This window comes from Cupressus sempervirens, chromosome 7, assembly GCF_028749045.1.
Source record: "Cupressus sempervirens isolate cs-2001-9-10 chromosome 7, ASM2874904v1, whole genome shotgun sequence".
NCBI classification, from domain to species: Eukaryota; Viridiplantae; Streptophyta; class Pinopsida; order Cupressales; family Cupressaceae; genus Cupressus; species Cupressus sempervirens.
The window spans coordinates 227738610-227747609 of NC_143124.1; positions in this window are offsets into that span (position 1 = coordinate 227738610).

Sequence of the window (9000 nt, forward strand, 5' to 3'; positions counted from 1 at the left end):
TTTTCAAAAGTACTCAGTGCCATTATGACATAGTACATGATAGACTGTCATCCACAGACCTAACTCAACAAGAGTATTAACTCGGTGAACAAACCACATTTCCTTTATTCCCGACCTTGCTCGATAAGGTCTACAATCAACTTACCTCGGTGGAGTCTGATGTAGCTCAGTGAAGGATAAATTTTCTGTGATCCCTAGTGTATCTAGAATATTGATTGGATCATTTTGCATTCCTCATATTTCTTGGAACTGCTTATGATTTTCTTGATGAGTGTAGCTCCAACTCTTTCTTTAGGAATTTGGTTTGAGGGGATGGTGTCACCCACTTCTTGAGTGACTTCACTACCATGATTTGAGCTTGTATCCTTAGTAGATTTAGGAATCCATTGCTGCCTCATTTTTTTCCTTATATTGTCAACTCTTGCTTTCTTTTCATCTTCAACTTTTCCTAGATTCATGCAATTTTTAGCAATATGACCGAGTTCAGTGCATGTGTAACATCCTATAGTAGTGCCCTTCTTCCTTAGGTGAGGTCTTGCACAATTTATACCAATATGTAGTCCCATCCAAATATTGCCTTTACTAATTGTTCAGCTAGATTGAATGTTTTGGATCTGCATTGAGATACCTTGTGACCATGCTTTTTGCATTTGTGACGTTTAATTTCAAATTTTGGTTTCTCCTTGCATTCATTGGCTTTATGACCATGTTGATTGTAGTTAAAGCACTTTCCATTAAATTTTCCTTTTCCATTGCTCCAGCATTTGTTTGATGTATGACCAATTTTCCCACAATAATTGCATGAGGGTTTTAGATTCCTTTTTGCAACTTGCTTGGAGGATTCACCTTGTTCTTCATTATATCCAAGTCCTGCTTTACCTTTTTGCTTATGAAGATTCTACTCATTTTTCTAAATCAATTGATTCGTGTCTTCTTGTGATTTCAACATTCTTTCATTGATTAGTTTTTTAGTATTTAGGTCATTCTTTAATTTTTCAACAATTTTCTTTTCGCATCTCAATTCTCTCAATATTCTTTCATTAATTTCCCTTTCACAATTTAGATCACTTCTTATTCTTTCATGATGTGCTTTGAGAATCTTGATTTCTTCATTTTCTCTAGAGATTTGATCAATGAGGTATTCATGCTGATTGGATTGATTATTTCTTGCCTCCAAGTCTTCATTTGCCTTATTTCTTTGTTCCAAAATTTCACATAGCTTGATTGATTGGATTTCTTGTTGTCTTTTAAGTTTTCTTACTTCTTCCTACAGAGAACCATTCTTTGCTAGGAGTTCTTTGATTGCCTCATTAGCTTCATTTGAGTTGCTTGATGGGAAAAGGTCTTCAATCTTTTCTTCAACATACTGATGGTCATTCATTTGTCTTGCAAGTTCCTTCCTTATTTTCAGGGATTGGGAAAGGTGCTCCTTTGCTTCTTTGAGTTGAGGTATGGCCATCTCCAGATCTAGCTTTTCATTTTCAATTGCCTTATCAAGTCTGAATATCTCCATTTGTCCTTAGATCTTTGCTCAAGCTGTCAATCTTTTATCCTAAGAACCATAATGCTCTAATACCAATTGTTGGAAATATTCAATATGTGATAGGCTACTGAGAGGGGAGGGGTGAATTAATAACCTTTAATTCTTCTTTGAATTAGACACAAACCAATCTATGCTACTATATGCATTAATAATGAAAGTTAAAACATTCACCACAGAAAAGAACACAATATTTTGGTGACCTAGAAACATTCCAAATAGAAATTAAAACTAGGGTGGGGATGATACCCACAAAACTTCAATACTATAGCATAAAGTTGTCCCGTTAAGGCTTACATTGACCACTTTTGGTGATCTTCCCTATTAGGAGCACAAAGGACTGATAGGTCCACCTTGTTAGAGGATTTGCAAACATACAATGAAGTATGCACTCTATTAAGAGATTTGTACAAAGACTATTAAGTCTACCTTGTTAGAGGATTTAGAAAATTGATTCACCTATTAAGATGAAGCAGTGGATCTGCTTACAACTAATTGGTGATAAGATCCCTTTTTGATCTTATCACCTCATGTGATAGATATAACTTTATAGCCTCTGAATTGATCTTGATGTGTTCCTTGAACTATTGTTGATAATCTTTTTCATATATTTCTCATTACTTCACTATCTCTTCATACATGATATCTTACAATATACCTTATATATATACCTTTCAAATTTACAAATCTGCAAGGTCGGCCAAAACATAACTAAACAAATACATTACAAAGTCAGCCCAATAGTAAATAACTCAGGTTCATTGAACTGACTCGGTGACCTTCAGATACAAAACATTCACTATATTACTCAGCATTGTCATGCACTCGGTAGAAGTGAAGGCTTGGTCCATATTAATCACTCGATCTAGTTCTGAACTTGGTGACCATCGGTGACTCAGTATATATTGAGTTTACCTTGCTTCACTCGGTAAACACTAATTCTCCCAATGCTTGATTTACACAGAATCTGCATGACACAAGCTTACTGCTCGATAGACATTGTGAAGCTTGGTAGACACTGTTGATATTTATATTGCCTATATTCACTCGATAGCCACTGTTTTCTTGGTGTAAACTGCTAAACTCTTCAAAGCTTGGTTAATACTAGAATGCTCAGTGAGAACAGAGAATTAAGTGCTAAGCTTGGTAGCTATACTGATATGGATAAGTGTTGTCACTAATGGAAATATTAACTTAATGCCAACAGTGTTATCATAGTAAAGTATAACAAGTTTTGTGATTTCCTCGTTCATTCCTTTAACTATTTATTTGATTTGTACAATTTACTTTAGCAACAATATATTCAGCTTCAGCAGTAGATTGAGATATTTAGTTTTATTTCTTACTGGTCCAAGTAACTAGTCTCTTCCCTAAGAAAAATTCTCCACCACTTTTTTTATTTTTCTATCATCAACATTTCCAGCCCAATCAACATCTATATAGTCTCTAAATTCAAATTTCTCATTTTTCTTAGAGCATAAACCAAACTCCTATGTTGCTTTCAAATATCTCATTATTCTTTTAACAACCATCAAATGATTCTCCTTAGGATTTGCAGAGAATCTTGCAATAATCCCAAAAACTAATGCAATGTCAGGTCTACTATGCACTAGATATTGCAATTTTCAATCATAGGCCTATACAAAGTTTGGTTCACATCAGTAGAATCATCATTCTTTGAAAGTTTATTTCCTATCACCATAGGTGCACTAACAAGCTCTGAATCTTCTAATAAAAAAGATTTCAATATTTCCTTCACACACTTACACTAAGTGATGTAAATACCATATTGCATTTGATACACTTGCAAGCTAACAAAGAATTTAATTTCTCAAAACATTTACATCTCAAATTCTTGCTTCATTTGTTTAGCAAATGTCTTGCAAAGTTCATTTTTTTCCTCAATTATGATATCATCAACAAAAAAATTTGCTAGTAAAATGCATTTACCACCTCCAATCTTCAAGTATAAATTTTTGTTATCATTAGTTCTCTAAAAAGCAATCTTCACAAGATAAGTATGAAGTCTCTCATACCATGCTCTAGGTGCTTTCTTTAAACCATATAAAGCTTTGTGCAATCTACATACCATGTTCTTGTTGTTAGCATCAATATATCCTTAAGGTTGTTCAATGTAAACCTCTTCTTCTAATATACCATTTAGAAATGTAGATTTTACATCCATTTAATTTACTTTGAAACTTTTGTATGTAAAGTAAGCAAGTAGAGTTCTTACTCCTAGTCTTGTAATAGGGGAAAATGTTTCTCCATAGTCTATTCCTTCTTCTTGACCATATCCTTTATAAACTAGCCTTTCTTTGTTTCCTTTGACTTCACCATTTTCATGTTGCTTGTTTTTTAACACCCACTTGGTACCAATAACATTCTTGTTCTCTAGTCTAAGTACAAGTGACCAAGTTTTCTTCTTCTCTATTTTCTCAATCTCTTCCCTAATTTTTTTACTCCAGTCATCATTCTCTAGTGGATCAGTACCTATTTTAGGTTCATGCATGCTCAGTAGACATGTATAATTTATCAACTTATTTCTTGTCATAGGTTTTGCCTCTTTATCTCCAATAATCTGTGTAGCAAGGTGATGTCTCTTGATATACTTTGACAATCTTGGTTCTACCTTATTTTCATCAATAGGTCTTTCAACTTTAGAATCATTGTGTGTTTCTCTATCAGGTAATTCAACATCTCTTTCATGTCTACTCATCTCATCATCAAAATGTATTCCTACTTCATTCTGCAACTTGGCTCCTAAGTGTAACTTGATTCCTAAATGCAACTCAAAGTTCATTGTCTATAACTCAGCAATCACAGAGACTTGTTATTTATTCACAGCTTGATTCACATCAACATCCTCAATCATGTCATCATAGAAATATAAAAAATATTTATAATTTTTAGGTTCAACTTTATTTACTTTTTTATATTCATCAAATTTCACATTTGTAATTTCTACAACTTTGTTAGTATTAGTATTTAAACACTTATAAGATTTGCTCCTTGTTGAATAGCCTAGAAATATAACTTCTTCAATTTTAGCATTAAAATTTCCATTCAATTGTCCTTAAGAATATAAAACTTTCTTCCAAATACCTTAAAATATTTTACATTAGGTGAATATCCATATCATAATTCAAAAGGTCTTGAACGAGTACCTTTCTTGACTTGTACATGGTTCAGGGTATAGATAGCTACACTTATAGCCTCTCTCCATTATTCAAAGCAACATTCTTCTTCATCATTATTTTTTTAGCATAGTCCATAACTAATATATTTCTCCGTTCAACAATCCCATTTGTGGAGTGGTTTTAGGTGTAGAAGTATGTCTTTTGATTCCTCTGTCATTACAGAATATCTCAAACTCATTTGATGTAAATTCTCCACCTCTATCAGATCTAAGACATTTCAAGCTTTTTCCAGTTTCCTTTTCTACTCTAGCCAAGTACCACTTAAGCATTTGAAATGCATGATATTTTTCTTCAAAAACATAACTATCATCATCCTAGAATAGTCATCAACAAATAGGATAATTTACTTTTCACCTTTATATCTTATCACATTGATTGGTCCACATAAATCAATATGAACTAACTCAAGAATACCTTTTTAAGTATAAGTCTTACTTTTAAAACTTGATTTAGTCATCTTTCCTAACTCATATTGTTTACATATTGCATTTTTTGGTTTCTTCAATTTTGGCAAACCTCTGACTCTCTTCATCTTAGTGATATTGACCAAACTTTTAAAGTTAACATGACATAGCCTTTTGTGCTATAGCCACAAATTATCAAATTGTACCACTAGAAAATTAGGTTCATATCAAGATAGAATAGATTACCTCTAGTCTGATCACCATTTCCAATTAGTTCTCCATTAGCATCATAAATCTTGACTTTTCTATTTCCAAATTCAACCTTATTACCAAAACTATTCAATTGTGATACACTTAGCAAGTTTTTAATTCAGTCCTTCCACATAATAAGAATTATGAAAAATGATATTTTTCCTTTGATAAGACATGGTGCATTATTCCCAAATCTAACACTATTTCCACCATAATGCACAAGGGAATTGAACTTGCTTTAGTCTCCAGTCATGTATTGGAACATCCAATATCAATGATCCATTTCTCACTCTTATTCACATAAGATACAAGTGTAGTTGCCTCATCTTCATCAGATTCATCCTTCATATAAACATAAGCAACTTTATCTCATCATCATCAGATTTTTCTTTTGATTCTTCTTCAGTAATGTAGTAGGACTTATTTCTTGTGTCTTTCTAATCTTTGTTGTTTTTATCTCATTTTCTTCTAAATTTGTCTCCACTTCTATTGTTCTTCTTCTTTAGACATCTAGCAACAATCTGACCAACTTCATTGCAATTAAAACATATGATAGGCACCTTACCTTTGTATTTACCTTTTTCCTCTATGAAATCTCCTAGCAAATAGTGCTTCAAGATGATCAATATCTTCCTCATTTGTATCACCATTAATGGAAACATGTTTGCTCCTTTTCTTTTTCTTTTCATCAAGTTCTTTCAATGAAAACTTAGATTTAAAAGAAGATTCAACATTCTCGGATTTGAAGTAATCATAGTTAGAGAGTTTAAAAGCAATAAACCTACCTACCAAACATTACATTAATAACATTTTAACATATATAACCATTATCTAAATATTACATTAATAACCTCCTCTAAGTTAAATATAAAAATGTTAGAAAATATAGCCCACCAATATAACTAAGCAAAAGGGGGGGGAAGGAGGTGAATTATTTATACAACTAATATTATGATTATCAAGCTTTTTAAACTTTAACCATGGGAGCAATATAATTAATCACCACAATAAGATACTCATCCACAATAAAACCAAATATATTAACTAGTGAAACCCTTGATTAGAGGGAAAACCTTGGTGGGTGTGGTACCCACAAGATGATGTAATAATATAAATATTCCTTGTTAGATGAGGGACCTTGTTAGTAGTCTATAACAACATTTAGTACATATCAGTCCTTGTTAGGAAACTTTGAATCCCTGTTGGGAGATTCCAACCTTGTTAGGATTCTTGTCAACCCTGTAATTAGGAGTTGTAGAAGACAACTAGACCCACTGTCCAAATAGCTTCAAAGGAAAAATATCTATGTATTATTCCTTGCAAAATAATAGAAATGAATGGTACTGATCCTTCTTGTTTCTTTTTCCTGTCAATCAAACTTCTGTTCCTTCTGATCTTGTAACCAAATTAGAACACTCGCATCCAATAATCCCTTGGATTTTTTACACGCATTCACTAAACAATCCTCTCCTTTTTGCACTTGATACAAATTCAATTATCATACAAACAAAGAAAACATATTTTCTTTACACCTTATCTTCGAAATTATTCCTTAATTTTTCCTTGTGGCTTTCCCTATTAATTATAATAAGATATATAATTAATTATCAATTACAATAGCATTGTCGACTCATAGTCTATACAAATTCTCACACGTGCGATACTAGGGCTTGCACATTTACTGATATCATTATCACACTATCATATGTCACTAGCTAACTATGCATCACCAACTTATATCTCTATTAGAAAATATAATATAAACATCAGTAATCACTTTTTAGGTGCTTTGTCTCTCTACTACTTTCTGTAAATTAGATACAATTTTTGTAGGTCTTCAACTTACTAGTTGCATATTGAACCAATTCATTAGGATGCACTATAGCACATGTCTATGACCACACATCATCTGACAATCAAAATCTTATCCATACAACAAATATCTCTCTCTAATAGTCTGCTAGTCCTTATAGACTTATTGCTATGTTGACATCAATGACAAATACAATCATGAATGCAAAATGTCAATACTCTCCAATGCTTAGGATCTCCCTCAAAGGAATACAATTAGCATTCATGCTAACAATTTCCCCCTTTTGCATTGATGGCAGCATAGATGGAAAACATCTAAGTTCCAACAAGACCAAATAGTACTCTATTGTTGTTGTTGTTATTTTCAACTTTTCAAATCCTCTTCATCAATCAAATCTGAAATCCTCTTCAATACTACTCCATTCAGTATCTTCTTTAGGATTGGAAACATTTTTTCACATGCTAATCATATCTTAGCCTCTCTCCCATACATCAATCTACACTTATCTTCCCCTTTTGCATTAATAACTCTTCATGTTGCATATCTCCTTCATAGAGATATTTCTCCTTCTTCTTACATGAATCTTTCTAAATCTCCCTAGTAAAGTTCATGCATTCTTGTCTCATTCATACTTAGGAGATGTTTCTCATGCATTCTCTTCCTTATTGACATCAATGAAGACGGCCTCATTATGTCAATATTACTACTTCAATTTACAACCATCTCAAGTATCCAAAGTCACTATTCAATACCAAATACCAAATACCAAGAGTCATCAATGACTCAGATCATCACAGATATTGCCCCATTTGGGAAGCATCAATATTCAATCTAGTCTAAAAATAATGCATTGTACTAATGGATTGATCCACTCTATGCATCATTTACTTAGAAGTAGGTAGGGGCATAACTTTAAGCATACCTCTTAAGTAATCAAATGTATCTTTAGGTAAGGGCTTCATAAAGATATGTGCAATATGATTATTAGTACTCACATATTCCAATCTGGTCTTTTTTTCTATTTATTTCTCTCTTAAGACATGATACTTAATAGATATATGCTTAGTCTTAGAATAAAATACATGATTCTTGGACTTACTTACTGTACTTGTGTTATCACAGTTTATGATAATAGGTTCTCCAAACTTAATCTCAATATCCTTTAGCATCTATTTTAGCCACATAAATTAATTACAATTATTTTCTAGTGCTACATACTCTTCCTCAACTATACTCTATCAAATATAATCTTGTTTCTTTCTTAGCCAAGAAACCAATCTTCCTCCAAGATAATATGCTCCACTACTAGTGCTGTTTCTATCATCCATAATGCATGCAACAATCTACATTGATATGAGCACATGGAGTGAAATCACTTGATCTATCATACCATATTCCATAGTCAGATGTTCCTTTCAAATATATGAATATCCTCTTTACTGTTGCATATTAATACTCCTTAGGATTAGCTTGAAATTTAACCACAATCCCAACTACATTTGTTATATTGGGCTCAGTACGAGATAGATATTGCAAACCTCTAATCATGGATATGTACTTCTTCTACTCAACTATAGGTGTGTCATCCTTGCTAGATAAATTGTGACCAGTTATCATAGGTGTACCAATAGGCTTACAATTTTCCAATCCAAATCTCTTCCACAAATATTTCAAGTACTTAGCTTGTAAAATGAAAATACCATCATTATTCTTGATAATTTGCAAACCTAGGAAAAATTTCATTTCCTCTATCATACTCATTTCAAATTTAGCATTCGTCTCTTCAAAAAA